Source organism: Lampetra fluviatilis, chromosome 23 (assembly GCF_964198595.1).
Source record: "Lampetra fluviatilis chromosome 23, kcLamFluv1.1, whole genome shotgun sequence".
NCBI lineage: Eukaryota > Metazoa > Chordata > Hyperoartia > Petromyzontiformes > Petromyzontidae > Lampetra > Lampetra fluviatilis.
The window spans coordinates 3,996,892-4,019,921 of NC_136297.1; the positions used below are offsets into that span (position 1 = coordinate 3,996,892).

General features: G+C 46.4%; 1 protein-coding gene across 3 annotated transcripts in view; it reads right to left on the reverse strand.

The window, feature by feature from the left end:
• The window catches only part of LOC144940615 (translocating chain-associated membrane protein 1-like), a 443,732-nt gene that overhangs the window by 176,430 nt on the left and 244,272 nt on the right, over positions 1–23,030 (reverse strand). The window contains exon 12 of one of the 3 annotated variants that reach the window (XR_013639146.1): positions 17,951–17,968. The exons of the other annotated variants lie outside the window; for them this stretch is intronic. The gene's annotated coding sequence lies outside the window, so the exon portion shown is untranslated. Of the gene's footprint in view, positions 1–17,950; positions 17,969–23,030 lie in introns of those variants that run through there. 3 annotated transcript variants of the gene reach the window in all.

Consider the following 23,030-nt stretch of genomic DNA (forward strand, 5'->3'; position numbering starts at 1 on the left):
AAACGTGTGTGTGAGTGTGTAAACGCGTGTGTGTGAGTGTAAACGTGTGTGTGTGTGTGAGTGTGTAAACGCGTGTGTGTGTGAGTGTGTAAACGCGTGTGTGTGAGTGTGTAAACACGTGTGTGTGAGTGTGTAAACGCGTGTGTGTGTGAGTGTGTAAACGCGTGTGTGAGTGTAAACGCGTGTGTGTGTGTGAGTGTGTAAACGCGTGTGTGTGTGAGTGTGTAAACGCGTGTGTGTGAGTGTGTAAACGCGTGTGTGAGTGTGTAAACACGTGTGTGTGAGTGTGTAAACGCGTGTGTGTGTGAGTGTGTAAACGCGTGTGTGTGAGTGTGTAAACGCGTGTGTGAGTGTGTAAACACGTGTGTGTGAGTGTGTAAACGCGTGTGTGTGAGTGTGTAAACGCGTGTGTGTGTGTAAACGCGTGTGTGTGTGTGAGTGTGTAAACGCGTGTGTGTGTGTGAGTGTGTAAACGCGTGTGTGTGAGTGTGTAAACGCGTGTGTGTGTGTGTGTTGTAAACGCGTGTGTGTGAGTGTGTAAACGCGTGTGTGTGTGTAAACGCGTGTGTGTGTGAGTGTGTAAACGCGTGTGTGTGAGTGTGTAAACGCGTGTGTGAGTGTGTAAACACGTGTGTGTGAGTGTGTAAACGCGTGTGTGTGAGTGTGTAAACGCGTGTGTGTGTGTAAACGCGTGTGTGTGTGTGAGTGTGTAAACGCGTGTGTGTGTGTGTGAGTGTGTAAACGCGTGTGTGTGAGTGTGTAAACGCGTGTGTGTGTGTGTGTTGTAAACGCGTGTGTGTGAGTGTGTAAACGCGTGTGTGTGTGAGTGTGTAAACGCGTGTGTGTGTGTAAACGCGTGTGTGTGTGTGAGTGTGTAAACGCGTGTGTGTGTGTGAGTGTGTAAACGCGTGTGTGTGTGAGTGTGTAAACGCGTGTGTGTGAGTGTGTAAACGCGTGTGTGTGAGTGTGTAAACACGTGTGTGTGAGTGTGTAAACGCGTGTGTGTGTGAGTGTGTAAACGCGTGTGTGTGTGTAAACGCGTGTGTGTGTGTGAGTGTGTAAACGCGTGTGTGTGTGTGAGTGTGTAAACGCGTGTGTGTGTGTGTGTGTTGTAAACGCGTGTGTGTGTGTAAACGCGTGTGTGTGTGTGAGTGTGTAAACGCGTGTGTGTGTGTGAGTGTGTAAACGCGTGTGTGTGTGAGTGTGTAAACGCGTGTGTGTGAGTGTGTAAACGCGTGTGTGTGAGTGTGTAAACACGTGTGTGTGAGTGTGTAAACGCGTGTGTGTGTGAGTGTGTAAACGCGTGTGTGTGTGTAAACGCGTGTGTGTGTGTGAGTGTGTAAACGCGTGTGTGTGTGTGAGTGTGTAAACGCGTGTGTGTGTGTGAGTGTGTAAACGCGTGTGTGAGTGTGTAAACGCGTGTGTGTGTGTGTGTAAACACGTGTGTGTGTGAGTGTGTAAACGCGTGTGTGTGAGTGTGTAAACGCGTGTGTGTGTGTGTAAACGCGTGTGTGTGTGTGTGTAAACGCGTGTGTGTGTGTGTGCGTAAACGCGTGTGTGTGTGTGTGCGTAAACGCGTGTGTGTGTGTAAACGCGTGTGTGTGTTTGGTTGAGTGTGTGTGTATATGCGTGTGTGTTTGGTTGAGTGTGTGTGTATATGCGTGTGTGTGTATATGCGTGTGTGTTTGGTTGAGTGTGTGTGTATATGCGTGTGTGTGTATATGCGTGTGTGTGTGGTTGCGTGTGTGTGTATGCGTGTGTGTGTGTATGCGTGTGTGTTTGGTTGAGTGTGTGTGTATATGCGTGTGTGTGTATGCGTGTGTGTGTGAGTGTGTAAACGCGTGTGTGTGTGAGTGTGTAAACACGTGTGTGTGTGTGTGTGTGTGTAAACGCGTGTGTGTGTGTGTGCGTAAACGCGTGTGTGTGTGTAAACGCGTGTGTGTGTTTGGTTGAGTGTGTGTGTATATGCGTGTGTGTGTATATGCGTGTGTGTGTATATGCGTGTGTGTTTGGTTGAGTGTTTGTGTATATGCGTGTGTGTGTGTATGCGTGTGTGTTTGGTTGAGTGTGTGTGTATGCGTGTGTGTGTATGCGTGTGTGTTTGGTTGAGTGTGTGTGTATATGCGTGTGTGTGTATATGCGTGTGTGTGTATATGCGTGTGTGTTTGGTTGAGTGTGTGTGTATATGCGTGTGTGTGTATATGCGTGTGTGTGTATATGCGTGTGTGTTTGGTTGAGTGTTTGTGTATATGCGTGTGTGTGTGTATGCGTGTGTGTTTGGTTGAGTGTGTGTGTATGCGTGTGTGTGTATGCGTGTGTGTTTGGTTGAGTGTGTGTGTATATGCGTGTGTGTGTATATGCGTGTGTGTGTATATGCGTGTGTGTTTGGTTGAGTGTGTGTGTATATGCGTGTGTGTGTATATGCGTGTGTGTTTGGTTGAGTGTGTGTGTATATGCGTGTGTGTGTATATGCGTGTGTGTGTGGTTGCGTGTGTGTGTATGCGTGTGTGTGTATGCGTGTGTGTTTGGTTGAGTGTGTGTGTATATGCGTGTGTGTGTATGCGTGTGTGTTTGGTTGAGTGTGTGTGTATATGCGTGTGTGTGTATATGCGTGTGTGTGTGGGTGTGTAAACGCGTGTGTGTGTGTAAACGCGTGTGTGTGTGTGGTTGAGTGTGTGTGTATATGTATATGCGTGTGTGTGTGTATGCGTGTGTGTGTGTGGTTGAGTGTGTGTGTATATGCGTGTGTGTGTATATGCGTGTGTGTGTGTGTATGCGTGTGTGTGTGTGGTTGAGTGTGTGTGTATATGCGTGTGTGTGTGTATGCGTGTGTTTGTGTATATGCGTGTGTGTGTATATGCGTGTGTGTTTGGTTGAGTGTGTGTGTATATGAGTGTGTGTGTATATGCGTGTGTGTGTATATGCGTGTGTGTTTGGTTGAGTGTGTGTGTATATGCGTGTGTGTTTGGTTGAGTGTGTGTGTATATGCGTGTGTGTGTGTGTATGCGTGTGTGTTTGGTTGAGTGTGTGTGTATATGCGTGGGTGTGTGTTTCGGGTGAGTGAGTGTGTGTTTGTAGGGAGCGGTGGTGCAGCGGTTAGCGCCGTTGAGCGATTCACCGCTCACGGACCACATCTGAACGGGGACTGGAGCCTCCCCCTAGGTGGACTCAGCCTCAAATGAGTACCTGGTGCGGTGTGTTAAAAATAAAAAAAACATCGCCATTGGGGAGACAAAGGCGGCCGGCCTTCATAGGTGCTGCTCGCTAACAGCACTTGCCCCGACAGTCTCTAGAGGCTACACGGGGGACCTCTACAACACTCACAGAGGAGCGCTCCCATCTGCTCGTTCGTGACCAAGTGACCGTTCCAAGAGGAGACGGTCACCGATTCCTGGTCGCTTACCGAAACCGGTTCGCCGATTCGAGGAAACGGTTACCGGTTAGCGTTTTGACAAACCAGAGTCTGAAGCGTGCGCCGTGCGGGCCTCCATCGGCGCTGCTTTCGCGAACAGCACTTGCCCCCCAATGACCGTGGAGCCCGTGCGGGCTGGGGATCCTTTGTCTTTGTGGGTGGGAGAGTGGATGGGTGGGTGAGTGGATGGGTGAGTGGATGGGTGGGTGAGTGGATGGGTGAGTGGATGGGTGGGTGAGTGGATGGGTGGGTGAGTGGGTGAGTGTGTGGGTGAGTGTGTGGGTGAGTGTGTGGGTGGGTGAGTGTGTGGATGGGTGGGAGAGTGGATGGGTGGGTGAGTGGGTGTGAGTGGGTGGGAGAGTGGGTGAGTGGGTGGGTGGGAGAGTGGGTGGATGGGTGAGTGGATGGGTGGGTGTGAGTGGGTGGGAGAGTGGTTGAGTGGGTGGGTGAGTGGGTGAGTGGGTGAGTGTGTGAGTGAGTGTGTGGGTGAGTGTGTGGGTGAGTGTGTGGGTGAGTGTGTGGGTGGGTGAGTGTGTGGGTGGGTGAGTGAGTGGATGGGTGGGAGAGTGGATGGGTGGGTGAGTGGGTGAGTGGGTGGGTGAGTGAGTGGGTGGGTGAGTGGATGGGTGGGTGAGTGGGTGTGAGTGGGTGGGAGAGTGGGTGAGTGGGTGGGTGGGTGAGAGAGTGGGTGGGTGGGAGAGTGGGTGGGTGGGTGAGGGTATGGAACGGGATGGAGGGCGGGTGGGGGAGAGAAGTGGGGGGGGGGGGTTGGTGGGGGGTTGGGTGGGGGGGGGTTGGTGGGGGGTTGGGTGGGTGGGAGAGTGGGAGGGTGGGAGAGTGGGAGGGTGGGAGGGTGGGTGGGAGAGTGGGAGGGTGGGTGGGTGAGGGTATGGGACGGGATGGAGGGTGGGTGGATGGGGGGACAGAAGTGGGGGCTGGGTTGGTTGTGGGGGGGTCAGGAATCGCTGCTGATGCTTTCGACTTCACTCACAAGCAGTGCACGGCACTCGCAGGACACCACCACCACCACCACAACTCACCCTGACGACTCACCACCACCACCACCACCAACCCCCTCGACGACTCAACACGGGACTCACTCACGAGGCAGGTGAGACGCCACAGCATAACGACGTGAGTCCGTGTGCCTCTTACTCACCAACACTGCAAACACACGCACACACACACACACGTGTACACATGTGTAGTGTCAACACGGACGGTGCGTTATAGCGTGCGCGCGTGTGTGTGTGTGTTGTGTGTGTACTGTGTGTGTGTGTACTGTGTGTGTGTGTACTGTGTGTGTGTGTACTGTGTATGTATTATTGTGCTGTGTGTGTGTGTACTGTGTGTGTGTGTACTGTGTGTGTGTGTACTGTGTGTGTGTGTACTGTGTGTGTGTGTACTGTGTATGTATTATTGTACTGTGTGTGTGTGTACTGTGTGTGTGTGTACTGTGTGTGTGTGTACTGTGTATGTATTATTGTGCTGTGTGTGTGTGTACTGTGTGTGTATTATTGTACTGTGTGTGTGTGTACTGTGTGTGTATTATTGTACTGTGTGTGTGTGTACTGTGTATGTATTAATGTACTGTGTGTGTGTGTACTGTGTGTGTATTATTGTACTGTGTGTGTGTGTGCTGTGTGTGTATTATTGTACTGTGTGTGTGTGTACTGTGTATGTATTATTGTACTGTGTGTGTGTGTACTGTGTGTGTATTATTGTACTGTGTGTGTGTGTGTGCTGTGTATGTATTAATGTACTGTGTGTGTGTGTACTGTGTGTGTATTATTGTACTGTGTGTGTGTACTGTGTATGTATTATTGTACTGTGTGTGTGTGTGTGCTGTGTATGTATTAATGTACTGTGTGTGTGCTGTGTGTGTATTATTGTACTGTGTGTGTGTGCTGTGTGTGTATTAATGTACTGTGTGTGTGTGTGTGATGTGTATGTATTAATGTACTGTGTGTGTGTGTGCTGTGTATGTATTATTGTACTGTGTGTGTGTGTGCTGTGTATGTATTAATGTACTGTGTGTGTGTGTGCTGTGTATGTATTAATGTACTGTGTGTGTGTGTACTGTGTGTGTATTATTGTACTGTGTGTGTGTACTGTGTGTGTATTATTGTACTGTGTGTGTGTGTGTACTGTGTGTGTATTATTGTACTGTGTGTGTGTGTGCTGTGTATGTATTATTGTACTGTGTGTGTGTGTACTGTGTATGTATTATTGTACTGTGTGTGTGTGTACTGTGTATGTATTATTGTACTGTGTGTGTGTGTGTGCTGTGTATGTATTATTGTACTGTGTGTGTGTGTACTGTGTGTGTATTATTGTACTGTGTGTGTGTGTGTACTGTGTATGTATTATTGTACTGTGTGTGTGTGTGCTGTGTATGTATTATTGTACTGTGTGTGTGTGTACTGTGTATGTATTATTGTACTGTGTGTGTGTGTACTGTGTATGTATTATTGTACTGTGTGTGTGTGTGTGCTGTGTATGTATTATTGTACTGTGTGTGTGTGTACTGTGTGTGTATTATTGTACTGTGTGTGTGTGTGCTGTGTATGTATTATTGTACTGTGTGTGTGTGTACTGTGTATGTATTATTGTACTGTGTGTGTACTGTGTATGTATTATTGTACTGTGTGTGTGTGTACTGTGTATGTATTATTGTACTGTGTGTGTGTGTACTGTGTGTGTATTATTGTACTGTGTGTGTGTGTGTGTACTGTGTGTGTATTATTGTACTGTGTGTGTGCTGTGTATGTATTATTGTACTGTGTGTGTATTATTGTACTGTGTATGTGTACTGTGTATGTATTATTGTACTGTGTGTGTGTGTGTACTGTGTGTGTATTATTGTACTGTGTGTGTGTACTGTGTGTGTATTATTGTACTGTGTGTGTACTGTGTATGTATTATTGTACTGTGTGTGTGTACTGTGTGTGTATTATTGTACTGTGTGTGTGCTGTGTGTGTATTATTGTACTGTGTGTGTGCTGTGTGTGTATTATTGTACTGTGTGTGTATTATTGTACTGTGTGTGTGCTGTGTATGTATTATTGTACTGTGTGTGTGTGTACTGTGTGTGTATTATTGTACTGTGTGTGTGTGTACTGTGTGTGTATTATTGTACTGTGTGTGTGTGTACTGTGTGTGTATTATTGTACTGTGTGTGTGTGTACTGTGTATGTATTATTGTACTGTGTGTGTGTGTGTGCTGTGTGTGTATTATTGTACTGTGTGTGTGTGTGCTGTGTGTGTATTATTGTACTGTGTGTGTGTGTACTGTGTGTGTATTATTGTACTGTGTGTGTGTGTACTGTGTATGTATTATTGTACTGTGTGTGTGTGTGTGCTGTGTGTGTATTATTGTACTGTGTGTGTGTGTGCTGTGTGTGTATTATTGTACTGTGTGTGTGTACTGTGTGTGTATTATTGTACTGTGTGTGTGTGTGCTGTGTGTGTATTATTGTACTGTGTGTGTGTGTGCTGTGTGTGTATTATTGTACTGTGTGTGTGTGTGCTGTGTGTGTATTATTGTACTGTGTGTGTGTGTACTGTGTGTGTATTATTGTACTGTGTGTGTGTGTACTGTGTATGTATTATTGTACTGTGTGTGTGTGTGTGCTGTGTGTGTATTATTGTACTGTGTGTGTGTGTGCTGTGTGTGTATTATTGTACTGTGTGTGTGTGTACTGTGTATGTATTATTGTACTGTGTGTGTGTATGTATTATTGTACTGTGTGTGTGTGTGTGTATGTATTATTGTACTGTGTGTGTGTGCTGTGTATGTATTATTGTACTGTGTGTGTGTGCTGTGTATGTATTATTGTACTGTGTGTGTGTATGTATTATTGTACTGTGTGTGTGTGTATGTATTATTGTACTGTGTGTACTGTGTGTGTACTGTGTGTGTGTGTGTGTGTATGTATTATTGTACTGTGTGTGTGTGTATGTATTATTGTACTGTGTGTGTGTGCTGTGTGTGTATTATTGTACTGTGTGTACTGTGTGTGTACTGTGTATGTATTATTGTACTGTGTGTGTATTGTGTGTGTACTGTGTGTGTATTATTGTACTGTGTGTGTATTGTGTGTGTATTATTGTACTCTGTGTGTGTGTACTGTGTGTGTATTATTGTACTGTGTGTGTATTGTGTGTGTACTGTGTGTGTATTATTGTACTGTGTGTGTATTGTGTGTGTACTTTGTGTGTATTATTGTACTGTGTGTGTATTGTGTGTGTACTGTGTGTGTATTATTGTACTGTGTGTGTATTGTGTGTGTACTATTGTACTGTGTGTGTGTTGTGTGTGTACTGTGTGTGTATTATTGTACTGTGTGTGTGTATTGTGTGTGTACTGTGTGTGTATTATTGTACTGTGTGTGTATTGTGTGTGTACTATTGTACTGTGTGTGTGTTGTGTGTGTACTGTGTGTGTATTATTGTACTGTGTGTGTGTATTGTGTGTGTACTGTGTGTGTATTATTGTACTGTGTGTGTGTTGTGTGTGTACGGTGTATGTATTATTGTGCTGTGTGTGTGTGTTGTGTGTGTACTGTCTGTGTATTATTGTACTGTGTGTTGTGTGTGTACTGTGTGTGTATTATTGTGCTGTGTGTGTATTATTCTACTGTGTATATGTATTGTACGTGTACTGAGTGCGTGTGTGTGTACATAGTAGTCCACGCATTGTATGTCACGCATGTACACACATGTACACACATGTACACACGTGCACACACACGTGCACACATGTACACACGTGCACACACGTGTACACACGTGTACACACATGTACACACATGTACACACGTGTACACACATGTACACACATGTACACACGTGCACACACACGTGCACACATGTACACACGTGCACACACACGTGTACACACACGTGCACACACGTGTGCATGGTAAGTACATTGCATGTACACCTCCCCGCTCGGCGTTCGTTAACGTGACAGCAACGTCAACTGCTGGCGTGCTCAATCCACTGCTCGATTGAATACTGCTCCCCCCAACTTCGCCACAGCCACAGCCACCACCACCACCTCTTCATCACCATCATCATCATCATTCTGGCACGCTCCATTCACCCCCGAGGAACTCCTGAACGCGAATCCGACTGAGAGCACTCAATCTCGCGTCTAGTTTACGCGTTTCCGCTGCGCGGCTGCTAGTCCGCTAGTTATAGAGATATAGTTTATATATAAATATTGTATATTTTTATTGTATGTGTGCATTGACGTGCATTTGCCTGCTGTGTTACGACGTCGTGGCTAGCGTCGTCGTGGCTATTGCGGTGGGTACGCGTGGGCATCGTTGTGATTCCACGCCTGTCAGCAATCCCTTCTTCTTGGTTCTTTCGCTAAAGGCACGTAGAAGGGAAATAATAAAATAATAATATAAAAATTAAATATAATTAAATACAATTCTCACGACGTTTCGGCCACAACGCAAGCGGCCGTCCTCAGGTGAAGAACAGGGCTGTCTTTCTGACAGTCTTTCCGACAGACCTGTTCTTCACCTGAGGACGGCCGCTTGCGTTGTGGCCGAAACGTCGTGAGAATTGTATCTTATTATGTTTTATTTTTATTACTTTATTATTTCCCTTCTACGTGACTTTACCGAAAGAGCCAAGAAGATGAATCCCTGCAGTCACGAAAGCTTTGAATCGAAATTTGTCAAACCCCTTGTCATTGCCCTACCTTATCACCGACGAACTCAGACCTTATTGATCACCCCCGTCGTGCCCCCCTTATGAATCTCAGCGTTCATCCTACAAGGAGCGGAACACGTGGGCACAATTCTCGTGTTGGGGGCTATTATTTGTTTTCTCTGCTCGTATCGAAACGTCCGTAACACCGCACGGCGCTGAAATCTCGATTTGGCCGCGCAAGAATTACGAAGCGAACCTTCTGGGATTGACAGCGATGAGATGATGTTGGTTGTGTGGTGGTGATGGTGGTGATGGTGGTGGTGTTGAGCGTGGCACGCTGTTACCGCTATCTACAACGCTATGCATATATACTACGATATCGATCTATGTATATGTGTGTGTGTGTGTGCGATTGTAAATTACTCTCCGACCACGATGTCTCTCCTGCTACTGCTTTGGCAGTGATGCTCATTGCAGAATCAATAACAGCAACAACAACGACAACAACCTCAACCTCATTCTAGATTTGAAGCTTTCGTGACTGCAAGGATTCATATTTTTAGGTTTTTTCGGTAAAGTCACGTAGGTAAAACATCAAAATTATTTTATTTTATTTGTATTAATTTTGATGTTTTACCTACGTGACTTTACCGAAAAAACCTTTGAATATGAACCTCAACCTCGAGTGGCTTTAACAAGTAATACAAATATGCGATAAACCGACGTTTCGGGGCAAACGGCTCTTCTTCGTAGCCCTGTTGTGTATTCGTATCTCGTTTGGCTTTAAGCCGGCGGAGCTGTGTGTGTGATGCAGCTAATTCGGCTGTGACGGTCCCACCTGATGACGGAGACTTGTGTTGCCTCCGAAACGTCGTGATTTTTGTTTTTATTTTATTTTATTTTCATTAATTTTGATGTTTTACCTACGTGACTTTACCGAAAAACCTAAGAAGATGTGTGTGTGTGTGTCACGTCTCTCCGCATTGAATAACATTAAAGTGCCGTTGATTGCATTTTGTAAAAAACATCAGCATGGAGCTAAAAATATTCGTAGGCAATCTCAGTAGGCGATACTAGTGTACGATCTTGGTGTGTCTCTCTGCGTGTGTGTGTCTGTCTGGGTGTGTGTCTCCGTGTCTGTGTGTTATCTCTCGGTTAAATGTAGCAATCTTTGTAAGAATTCTCTGTGTTGTATTTTATGTAGAAGTTGACTGGGGTTGTTTTCTCTTTCATTTGTAGCTGATGATGATGATGATGATTTGCTTGTGTTGCAATCGAAACGTCGTGTGCTATTATTTGTTATTTATTATTTTATCTTCCTACGAGACTTTACCGATAGAACTAAAGAGTGATTGCTGCAGTAACGAAAGCGCCAAATCAAGTTTGTACGATCTTAGTTTACAATATTAGTTTACAATATTAGTATACAATATGAGTGATATTAGTTTACAATATTAGTATACAATATGAGTGATATTAGTTTACAATATTAGTATACAATATGAGTGATATTAGTTTACAATATTAGTATACAATATGAGGGATATTAGTTTATAATATTAGTTTACAATATTGGTTTACAATATTAGTATACAATATTAGTATACAATATGAGTGATATTAGTTTACAATATCAGTATACAATATTAGTTTACAATATTAGTTTACAATATCAGTATACAATATGAGTATACAATATGAGTGATATTAGTTTACAATATCAGTATACAATATGAGTGTACGATGTTAGTTGACAATATTAGTTTACAATATTAGTATACAATATCAGTATAAAATATACGATATTAGTTTACAATATTAGTATGCAATATCAGTATACAATATCAGTATAAAATAGTATACAATATTCGTATACAATACAATATTAATATACAATGTTACGCTATGTATTGCAATGATACGTTTACGTTAATTGTATTTTTTGGGCCTATTACATAGTTATACACGAACGGCTATGAGTGTCTAATGCGTATCACGTAATGTTTAATATTAATTACGTTTCACGCGTTGTGAGATCAGCATAGAATCCGTGTCAGTATATCGACAATTTTATTTCGTTATATTATAACACACACATTTAGTTTCGTACGGTATTACATCGTACGAGACAAGCACACCATCTTCTTGGTTCTTTCCGTAAAGTCACGTAGAAGGGAAATAATAAAATAATAAAAATATAAAACAATAAAAATTCTCACGACGTTTCGGCTGAAATCCACAGCAAGGAAATTTTAAATTTTCGAAAAGAAATTTTTGCCGTGGATTTCAGTCGAAACGTCGTGAGAATTTTTATTGTTTTATATTTCTATCATTTTCTTATTTCCCTTCTACGTGAATTTACCGAAAGAACCAACAATATGAGAATCCCTGCAGTCGCGAAAGTTTTAAATCAAAATACAATCACACTACACGCCCATTGTTATCGTACCATACAATTGTATTGCAAACGCAGTCATGGCATACATGTATTACATTACAATGGGCATGTATCATGACTCAAATGCATTACATTGTTCTATGCACGCGTTATATGATGCATTCATTTCATTTGACTATGCACCTATTAGATCACACATTTGTACGATGCACACGTGTATATTATACACGAGTTTTACTGCAAGACACACACATCACGCCTTATAGTAAACACGCATTACATTGAACGATGCGCGTATTCATTACCCACTTGCTTTGTATGATACGAAGTATTCGATCATGCACGTATTGTATTGTGCTATACATGTGCTAAGTTACACATGCATTATTGCATGATACATCCACTATGTACTGTATGGCAATATCAAATTATGCGGATGGAACACTTATTGTGATCGTCTCCTGCGCCCAATGACCTACGTGGTGCATTGTGACAGACGTGCAGACGATGATGTGAGTTCACGTCCCGGTTCGGGGTGGGTGGCTTGACTCATCTCATCATCAACAACAACATCGTCAACAACAACATCATCATCATCATCATCAACAACATCATCAACAACATCATCATCAACAACATCAACATCATCATCAACAACAACATCATCATCATCAACATCATCATCAACAACAACGTCATCAACATCATCGTCATCAACAACAACATCATCGTCATCAACAACAACATCATCGTCATCAACAACAACATCATCATCATCAACAACAATATCATCATCATCATCGTCATCAACAACAACAACATCATCATCAACAACATCATCAACAACATCATCAACAACATCATCGTCAACAACATCATCAACAACATCATCAACAACATCGTCAACAACAACATCATCAACAACAACATCATCATCATCAACAACAACATCATCATCATCGTCATCAACAACAACAACATCATCATCAACAACATCATCAACAACATCATCAACAACATCATCGTCAACAACATCATCAACAACATCATCAACAACATCATCGTCAACAACATCATCATCATCGTCAACAACAACATCATCAACAACAACATCATCAACAACAACATCATCGACAACAACATCATCAACAACAACATCATCATCATCATCATCAACAACAACGTCATCAACATCATCGTCATCAACAACAACATCATCAACAACAACATCATCGTCAACAATATCATCATCATCATCAACAACATCGTCATCATCATCGTCAACAACGTCATCAACATCATCGTCATCAACAACATCATCATCATCATCAACAACATCATCATCATCATCAACAACATCATCAACAACATCATCAACAACATCATCAACAACATCATCATCATCCCTCCCTCTCACCGAGGGAGGGAGGGGTGGGTGGGGGTCGATAAAATCGGTACCACTTTATGGCAAGTCAATAGTTGATTATGGACAGGCGCGACTTCCCTCGTCACAGGAATGTGGAATTTCCACCAGACTGTCACAGCCGGGGGGGGGGGGGGGGGTTGATGGGCAGGAGGTCGTGAACAACACTCGACATTTAATAGTTTTGTTACCCTTCTATCTGCCAACAAAACTGACACCTTTTTTACAAGGAGTCATGTTTGCATAGACCACAATACCTGCGGTCGTAATGCAAACAAAAAACACAACTCTGATAATGTTTGCACTGTCCTTGAAGTTGATTGGTCCACACCCGAGACAGCTTTCCTTAGAGCCTAGTCTCACATGGTGTGTGTGCTGTGTGTGTTGTGTGTGTTGTGTGTGTGTGTTGTGTGTGCTGTGTGTGTTGTTTGTGCTGTGTGTGTGCTGTGTGTGCTGTGTGTGTGTTGTGTATGCTGTGTGTGTTGTGTGTGTTGTGTGTGTGTGTTGTGTGTGCTGTGTGTGTTGTTTGTGCTGTGTGTGTGCTGTGTGTGCTGTGTGTGTGTTGTGTGTGCTGTGTGTGTGTTGTGTGTGTTGTGTGTGTGTGTTGTGTGTGCTGTGTGTGTTGTTTGTGCTGTGTGTGTGCTGTGTGTGCTGTGTGTGCTGTGTGTGTGTTGTGTGTGCTGTGTGTGCTGTGTGTGTGCTGTGTGTCGTGTGTGTGTTGTGTGTGTTGTGTGTGTGTCGTGTGTGTTGTGTGTGTTGTTTTTATTGTTGTTTGTGTTGTGTATGTTGTTGTGTGTGTTGTTGTTGTGTGTGTGCTGTGTGTGTCGTGTGTGTGTCGTGTGTCGTGTGTGTGTCGTGTGTGTGTCGTGTGTGTGTCGTGTGTGTGTCGTGTGTGTGTGTTGTTGTTTGTGTTGTTGTTTGTGTTGTTGTGAGTGTTGTTTATCTTGTTGCCGTCGTTTCGTGTACCGTCGCCGCTGTGTTGTGCTACCCTGGGGGGGTGACACGGGGGGACGCTGCTGTTGTTCTAACACCATTTGAAACGGCCAGCAACAAGCAGCACCGTGAGAGTCGCACCGCGCGAGATTAGAACACCAGCCTTGAACTGAGATGCGAGGTTATCATTGTTGAGGGCGGTGATGGTGGTGGTGGTGATGGTGGTGGTGGTGGTGATGGTGGTGATGGTGGTGATGGTGGTGGTGGTGGTGATGATGGTGGTGGTGGTGATGATGGTGGTGGTGATGATGATGGTGGTGGTGGTGGTGATGGTGGTGGTGGTGGTGATGGTGGTGGTGGTCATGATGATGATGGGCTGGTGATGGTGGTGGTGATGATGGTGGTGGTGATGATGGTGGTGATGATGATGGTGGTGATGATGATGGTGGTGAGGATGATGGTGGTGGTGGTGGTGGTAATGATGGTGGTGATGATGATGGTAGTGGTGATGATGGTGGTGGTGGTGGTGGTGATGATGATGATGATGGTGGTGGTGATGATGATGGTGATGGTGGTGATGATGATGGTGATGATGATGGTGATGATGGTGGTGATGGTGGTGATGGTGGTGGTGGTGATGATGATGGTGATGATGATGATGGTGGTGATGATGGTGGTGATGATGGTGGTGGTAATGATGATGGTGGTGATGATGATGGTAATGATGATGGTGGTGATGATGGTGGTGATGATGATGGTGATGATGGTGATGGGAGGAGGGAATTCCAGGGTGGAGCGGTGCGAAGGAAGAAGCAGTGAGAGAGAAAGTGAAGGTGACCGACAGTGTGGTGAAGTGAGTGGGTGGGTGAGTAAGTTAGTGATGAACTGGGTGACTGGCTGGGTGAGTGGGGGGTGAGTAGATGAGTGTGCGAGTGAGTAGATGAGCGAGTCAGTGAGTGGGTGAGTGTGTGAGTGGATGGATGAGTGAGTGGGTGAGTGTGTGAATGGATGGATGAGTGAGTGGGTGAGTGTGTGAATGGATGGATGAGTGAGTGGATGAGTGAGTGGCTGAGTGTGTGAGTGGATGGATGAGTTAGTGGGTGAGTGTGTGAGTGGATGGGTGAGTGAGTGGGTGAGTGTGTGAGTGAGCAGATGGATGGAAAAGTGAGTGGATGAGTGAGTGGCTGAGTGTGTGAGTGGATGGATGAGTTAGTGGGTGAGTGTGTGAGTGGATGGGTGAGTGAGTGGGTGAGTGTGTGAGTGAGCGGATGGATGGAAGAGTGAGTGGATGAGTGAGTGGCTGAGTGTGTGAGTGGATGGGTGAGTGAGTGGGTGAGTGTGTGAGTGAGCGGATGGATGGAAGAGTGAGTGGATGAGTGAGTGGGTGAGTGTGTGAGTGGATGGGTGAGTGAGTGGGTGAGTGTGTGAGTGAGTGAATGAGTGAGTGTGTGAGCGTGTGAGTGGTTGGATGAGTGAGTGTGTGAGTGGGTGGATGAGTGAGTGGATGAGTGAGTGGGTGGATGAGTGAGTGAGTGAGTATTTGAGTGGATGGATGGATGGAAGAGTGGATGAGTGATCTGCAGTGTTGTGGTGGTTGTTGACCACAGTACAGATGATACGAAACAGTGATTGTTAGGCCCTATAGCCATAGATATACGATTATGTAAACGTGCATTACTCTGAAAACACCATTGCACATCTGTATTCCAGATGTGCTCGAACACGGTCACGTTGCAGAGCGGGACAGACACGCTCACCCACACCACCGCACAATTCAAACTCGGGTTTGTCAAACGCTAACCGGTAACCGTTTCCTTGAGTCGGATAACCGGTTTGAGTAAGCAACCAGGAATCGGTCACCGTTTCCTATGGAATGTTACTTGGTCACGAAGGAGCAGATGCGTGTGCGCTCACAGCACTTGCCCCTACAGTCTGCCAAGGCTATATGGGGGATCTTTGTCTTTTTGCGTGCGTGTGGGGAGCGGTGGTGCAGCGGTTAGCGCTACGCTGCGCTACGAACCCGGCGACCCGGGTTCGATTCCCGCTCACTGGCCAACACCACCAGTGGCGATTATCTGAACCGGTCCCGGGCCTCCCCTAGGTCGACTCAGCCTCAAACGAGTACCTGGTGCGGTGTGTAAACATTGTGCCACTGGGGAGACAAAGGCGGTCGGGCGATGTTGCTGGCTCACCCACCCCCTCGTTCGTGTTGCCGTGCCGGCCTTCATAGGTGCTACTCGCTAACAGCACTTGCCCCTACAGTCTGTTAAGGCTACACGGGGGATCTTTGTCTTTGTTTCGCGCTCGCCCCCCCCCCCAGTGGAAACCGCACGGCGGTTTGAGTAAATTTTGGGGGCTCGTTGCTCAGCGGTGGTGAGACGAAATCGTGATTCCGATGAGTACGAAAACCGTTAACCGGTTTTTTTTTTGTTATGCGGTTACCGGTAATGAGTGATTTACATTTTTTTGTTTTACAATCCGAGCGATGTTCTGCGCAGACCGGAGCAGGCACAGACCCATTGCCGCGTCAATGGGTCTGTGCCTCCGATTAGCACCGGTTGGCTATGTGAGAAGTTCAACATACATGCCGCTGCTGCTGATGATGATGTTGCTGATGATGATGCTGCTGCTGCTGCTGCTGCTGATGATGATGCTGATGATGATGCTGCTGATGATGCTGCTGATGATGATGCTGCTGATGATGCTGCTGATGATGCTACTGATGATGATGATGATGCTGATGATGCTGCTGATGATGCTGCTGATGATGATGCTGCTGATGATGATGATGATGCTGCTGCTGCTGCTGCTGATGATGATGCTGATGATGATGCTGCTGATGATGCTGCTGATGATGATGCTGCTGATGATGCTGCTGATGATGCTACTGATGATGATGATGATGCTGATGATGCTGCTGATGATGCTGCTGATGATGATGCTGCTGATGATGTTGCTGATGCTGCTGATGATGATGCTGCTGATGATGTTGCTGATGCTGCTGCTGATGTTGATGATGCTGCTGATGCTGATGATGCTGATGATGCTGCTGATGATGATGATGATGATGCTGCTGATGCTGATGATGCTGATGATGCTGCTGATGCTGATGATGTTGCTGATGCTGCTGCTGATGCTGATGATGCTGATGATGCTGCTGATGCTGATGATGCTGATGATGATGCTGCTGATGATGTTGCTGATGCTGCTGCTGATGATGCTGCTGATGATGCTGATGATGCTGCTGCTGATGATGCTGATGATGATGTTGCTGATGCTGCTGCTGATGCTGCTGCTGATGATGCTGCTGATGATGCTGCTGCTGATGATGATGATGCTGATGCTGCTGATGATGCTGCTGATGATGCTGCTGATGATGCTGCTGATGATGCTGATGATGATGTTGCTGATGCTGCTGCTGATGCTGCTGCTGATGATGCTGCTGATGATGCTGCTGCTGATGATGATGATGCTGATGCTGCTGATGATGCTGCTGCTGATGATGCTGCTGATGATGCTGATGATGATGCTGATGCTAATACTGCGATTCCAAGCTCGTGTAGAATCCGCGTTTTGCAAACCCCTTCGCCGAATGTTTGCGCAACTGTACTTTACAAATGTGTATCTCCACTGCTGGATTAAAGCCTCCCTCCACCCCCCCCCCATCTCCTCACCACGCTGTGCCGGTCACGGGTGTCGTTGTTTGACCATACTTCACCACTCCGGTCAGCACGGATGAACGAGTTGGAACGTTGCTAGGGCGTCGCTCGCTGGGCACTGAGATTAGCGGCGCCCAAGCGGGCAGAGGTCGCAAACGGGTTTTGATTCCTTACCCGTACCCGTACCCGGCCGTACCCGTACCCTAGCCGTACCCGGCCGGGTATCGGGTAGGGTACGGGTATCGGGTACCCGATTGCGACCTCTGGGATGAAGCCATGTTGCAGGCGCGGACGGGTTGATTCTAGGAACTTGAATTGTGAGAAGAGACAAGACGTTGGGAAATGAGTGACAAACGGTGATTCACCAGTGACTCACGGTCTACCCGTACCCGTGCCCGGCCGCACCAGGGTCGCAGACGGGTACCCGTACCCGGCCGGGTATCGGGTACGGGTATCGGGTACCCGGTTGCGACCTCTGCCAAGCGAGCAGAGCAACCTCGGGTCTCTACCGGTTACCGTTCGGCGATGCGCGCTAACCGCTGCGCCACCGCTCCTGCCACGCAAAATTTAAAAAAAACGTGGTAAAGTCAGCGGCGCTGTTTGCGATGACCGTGGCTTGATGTTGATCTACCGACAGTCGATTATACCAGGGGCGCCGGGTCTACAGGAGGTCGTGGGTTCGATCCCGACCCTGACGCCTGCTGCTGTATATTTGGAGTTTGCGTGTCTCTCTCTCTCTCTCATCATCAACACGGTGGCTAGGAGATGTTAACTACCTCGCCTGGTATACAGGAGGTCGTGGGTTCGATCCCGACCCTGACGCCTGCTGCTGCTGCTGTAGATTTGGAGTTTTCGGTGTCTCCACCGCGTGGATTTTCCCCCGCGTCCTCCGGTTTTTCCCTCAACATTTACAATCGACGTCCACGCGTTTCGAGTGTTTGGCCCGCTGCTGTAAATGTTCACGTGACGACGACGACGATGATGATGATGACAATGATGACGACGACGATGATGATGATTACGACGACGACGACGACGACGACGACGACGATGACGACGACGATGATGATGACGATGATGACGACGATGATGACGACGACGACGACGACGATGACGATGATGACAATGATGACGACGACGACGACGACGACGACGACGATGATGACGACGATGACGACGACGATGATGACGACGATGATGACGACGATGATGATGACGATGAAGACGACGATGATGACGACGACGATGACGACGACGACGATGATGACGATGACGACGACAATGATGACGACGATGATGACGACGATGATGATGACGATGAAGACGACGATGATGACGACAATGATGACGACGATGATAACGACGATGATGATGACGACGACGATGACGACGACGACGACGATGACGACGACGACGAGCCACTTGATTGACATAGTTGGTCGCTTCTGAACAAGAGCTACAGAGCGCAAGTGGTGGGGCCTTAACCCTCGTAAAGTTACACAAATATTTTAGTTTCGCGTTAAGCCAACCGGAGGTCCATGCCAACGCCGTGTTTATCATCAGCCAGCCCCTGGGGAGCGGTGGCGCAGTGGTTAGCGCACCGCGCGCCACGAAACCCTCACGACCAATGACAGCTGACGGCAAATATTTGAATCGGTGTCACCTGGTGTGGACTTTGTGTTGTTGTTATTTTAATTTTTTTTGTTTTTAAACTCGCGTCCTTACGAGTATTCTGGCTACCGCTTCAAATACTCTTAGTTTTTTTTTCGGTAAAGTCACGTAGAAGGGAAGTAATAAAATAATAAAAATGAAACATAATAAAATAAAATAATTCTCACGACGTTTCGGCTACAACGCAAGCAGCCGTCTTCAGGTGAAGAATGAGACACTGCCAAGCTAGGAGCTTATATATAAGCTGGGTTGGAGGTGTTAAGGCGCTCTTCTTCCACGTGAAGACGGCTGCTTGCGTTGTAGCCGAAACGTCGTCAGAATTATTTTATTTTATTATGTTTCATTTTTATTATTTTATTACTTCCCTTCTACGTGATGACTTTACCGAAAGAACCAAGAAGATGAATCCCTGCAGTCACCAAAGCTTTAAATCGAAATGTAAAGTCACGTAGGTAAAAAAAATGAAATTAAAATTAATAAAAAAATAAAGTCACGACGTTTCGGGAGAAGTCTCCGTCATCAGGTGGGACCGTCACAGCCAGATTTTCTGCATCAACTGAGGCAGGAATTTTAATTTCATTTTTTCTACCTACGTGACTTTACCGAAATAAACTAAGAGTACGAATCCTTGCAGTCACGAAAGCTTCACATTCAGAATGAACACCGCTTCAAATGTCCACAACGCGGCGGGAAGGCGCTGCCGATGAGCCACCACGCGTGACGGCCGCGTGGCTCCGGCAACAAACAAAATTAACATCGCTCAGTGCGGAGTTACCCCGGTAACTCTGTGTGTCTCTGTGTGTCTCTGTGGGTCTCTGTGTGTCTCTGTGTGTCTCTGTGTGTCTCTGTGGGTCTCTGTGTGTCTCTGTGGGTCTCTGTGGGTCTCTGTGTGTCTCTGTGGGTCTCTGTGTATCTCTGTGTGTCTCTGTGTGTCTCTGTGGGTCTCTGTGTGTCTCTGTGTGTCTCTGTGTGTATCTGTGGGTCTCTGTGTGTCTCTGTGTGTCTCTGTGTGTCTCTGTGTAACTCTGTGTGTCTCTGTGTGTCTCTGTGTGTCTCTGTGGGTCTCTGTGTGTCTCTGTGGGTCTCTGTGTGTCTCTGTGTATCTCTGTGTGTCTCTGTGTGTCTCTGTGTATCTCTGTGGTTCTATGTGTATCTCTGTGTGTCTCTGTGTGTCTCTGTGTGTCTCTGTGTGTCTCTGTGGGTCTCTGTGTAACTCTGTGTGTCTCTGTGTAACTCTGTGTGTCTCTGTGTGTCTCTGTGTGTATCTGTGTGTCTCTGTGTATCTCTGTGTGTCTCTGTGTGTCTCTGTGGGTCTCTGTGTATCTCTGTGTGTCTCTGTGTGTCTCTGTGTATCTCTGTGTGTCTCTGTGGGTCTCTGTGGGTCTCTGTGTGTCTCTGTGTGTCTCTGTGGGTCTCTGTGGGTCTCTGTGAGTCTCTGTGGGTCTCTGTGTGTCTCTGTGTATCTCTGTGTGTCTCTGTGTGTCTCTGTGTATCTCTGTGTGTCTCTGTGGGTCTCTGTGGGTCTCTGTGTGTCTCTGTGGGTCTCTGTGGGTCTCTGTGAGTCTCTGTGGGTCTCTGTGTGTCTCTGTGGGTCTCTGTGTGTCTCTGTGGGTCTCTGTGTGTCTCTATGTGTCTCTGTGTGTCTCTGTGTGTCTCTGTGTGTCTCTGTGTATCTCTGTGTGTCTCTGTGTGTCTCTGTGTATCTCTGTGTGTCTCTGTGGGTCTCTGTGGGTCTCTGTGTGTCTCTGTGTGTCTCTGTGGGTCTCTGTGTGTCTCTGTGGGTCTCTGTGTGTCTCTGTGTGTCTCTGTGGGTCTCTGTGTATCTCTGTGTGTCTCTGTGTGTCTCTGTGTGTCTCTGTGTGTCTCTGTGTGTCTCTGTGGGTCTCTGTGTATCTCTGTGTATCTCTGTGGGTCTCTGTGGGTCTCTATGTATCTCTGTGTGTCTCTGTGTGTCTCTGTGTAACTCTGTGTGTCTCTGTGTAACTCTGTGTGTCTCTGTGTGTCTCTGTGTGTATCTGTGTGTCTCTGTGTATCTCTGTGTGTCTCTGTGGGTCTCTGTGTGTCTCTGTGTGTCTCTGTGTATCTCTGTGTGTCTCTGTGTGTCTCTGTGGGTCTCTGTGTGTCTCTGTGTGTCTCTGTGTGTCTCTGTGGGTCTCTGTGTATCTCTGTGTATCTCTGTGTGTCTCTGTGTATCTCTGTGTGTCTCTGTGTGTCTCTGTGGGTCTCTGTGTATCTCTGTGGGTCTCTATGTATCTCTGTGTGTCTCTGTGTGTCTCTGTGTAACTCTGTGTGTCTCTGTGTAACTCTGTGTGTCTCTGTGTAACTCTGTGTGTCTCTGTGTATCTCTGTGTATCTCTGTGGGTCTCTGTGTGTCTCTGTGTATCTCTGTGTGTCTCTGTGGGTCTCTGTGTGTCTCTGTGTGTCTCTGTGTATCTCTGTGTGTCTCTGTGTGTCTCTGTGTGTCTCTGTGTGTCTCTGTGTATTTCTGTGGGTCTCTATGTATCTCTGTGTGTCTCTGTGTGTCTCTGTGTATCTCTATGTATCTCTGTGTGTCTCTGTGTATCTCTGTGTCTCTGTGTGTCTCTATGTGTATCTCTGTGTATCTCTGTGGGTCTCTGTGTGTCTCTGTGGGTCTCTATGGATCTCTGTGTATCTCTGTGGGTCTCTGTGTGTCTCTATGTATCTCTGTGGGTCTCTGTGTGTCTCTATGTATCTCTGTGTGTCTCTGTGCGTCTCTGTGTGTCTCTATGTATCTCTACGTGTCTCTATGTATCTCTATGCGTCTCTATGTATCTCTATGGATCTCTGTGGGTCTCTATGTATCTCTGTGTGTCTCTGTGTATCTCTGTGGGTCTCTGTGTGTCTCTGTATCTCTACGTGTCTCTATGTATCTCTATGCGTCTCTATGTATCTCTATATATCTCTGTGGGTCTCTATGTATCTCTGTGTGTCTCTGTGTATCTCTGTGCGTCTCTGTATCTCTGTGCGACTCTATGTATCTCTGTGGGTCTCTATGTATCTCTGTGGGTCTCTATGTATCTCTGTGTGTCTCTGTGTATCTCTGTGGGTCTCTGTGGGTCTCTGTGGGTCTATTTGTATCTCTGTGTGTCTCTATGTATCTCTGTGGGTCTCTGTGGGTCTCTGTGGGTCTCTATGTATCTCTGCGTGTGTCTCTGTGTGTCTCTATGTATCTCTGGATCTCGGTGGGTCTCTGTGGGTCTCTATGTATCTCTATGTATCTCTATGTATCTCTGCGGGTCTCTATGCATCTCTATGTATCTCTGTGTATCTCTGTGGATCTCTATGCATCTCTATGTATCTCTGTGTATCTCTGTGGATCTCTATGCATCTCTATGTATCTCTGTGTATCTCTGCGGGTCTCTATGCATCTCTATTGGTCTACTAAAAGTGCTCCATCGCCTGGGTTGCATGGCCGCGGTGGCACCGAGTGAAGGCCGGCACAGCGATGTTTACACACCGCACCAGGTACTCATTCGAGGCTGAGTCGACCTAGGGGAGGCACAGGACCGGTTCAGACGATCGTCACTGGGCGGTGTTGACCGCCGTGAGCCGGGAATCGAACTCGGGTCGCCGGGTTCGTAGCGCGGCGTAGCGCTAACCACTGCACCACCGCTCCCCACACAGGCACACACACACACAATAACATTGCCACGGTGTGTGTATGTGTACACAATGATAGTGTGTGTGTGTGTTTTTTAATGTTTGTATATTGTGTATGCTGTCTGTATTGTGTATATTGTTTATATAACGTGTATCGTGTCTATTGTTAACACTGTTAACATTGTGCATAGTGAATGTATCGTACATATAGTGTATATTATGTGTATTGTGTATATTGTGTAC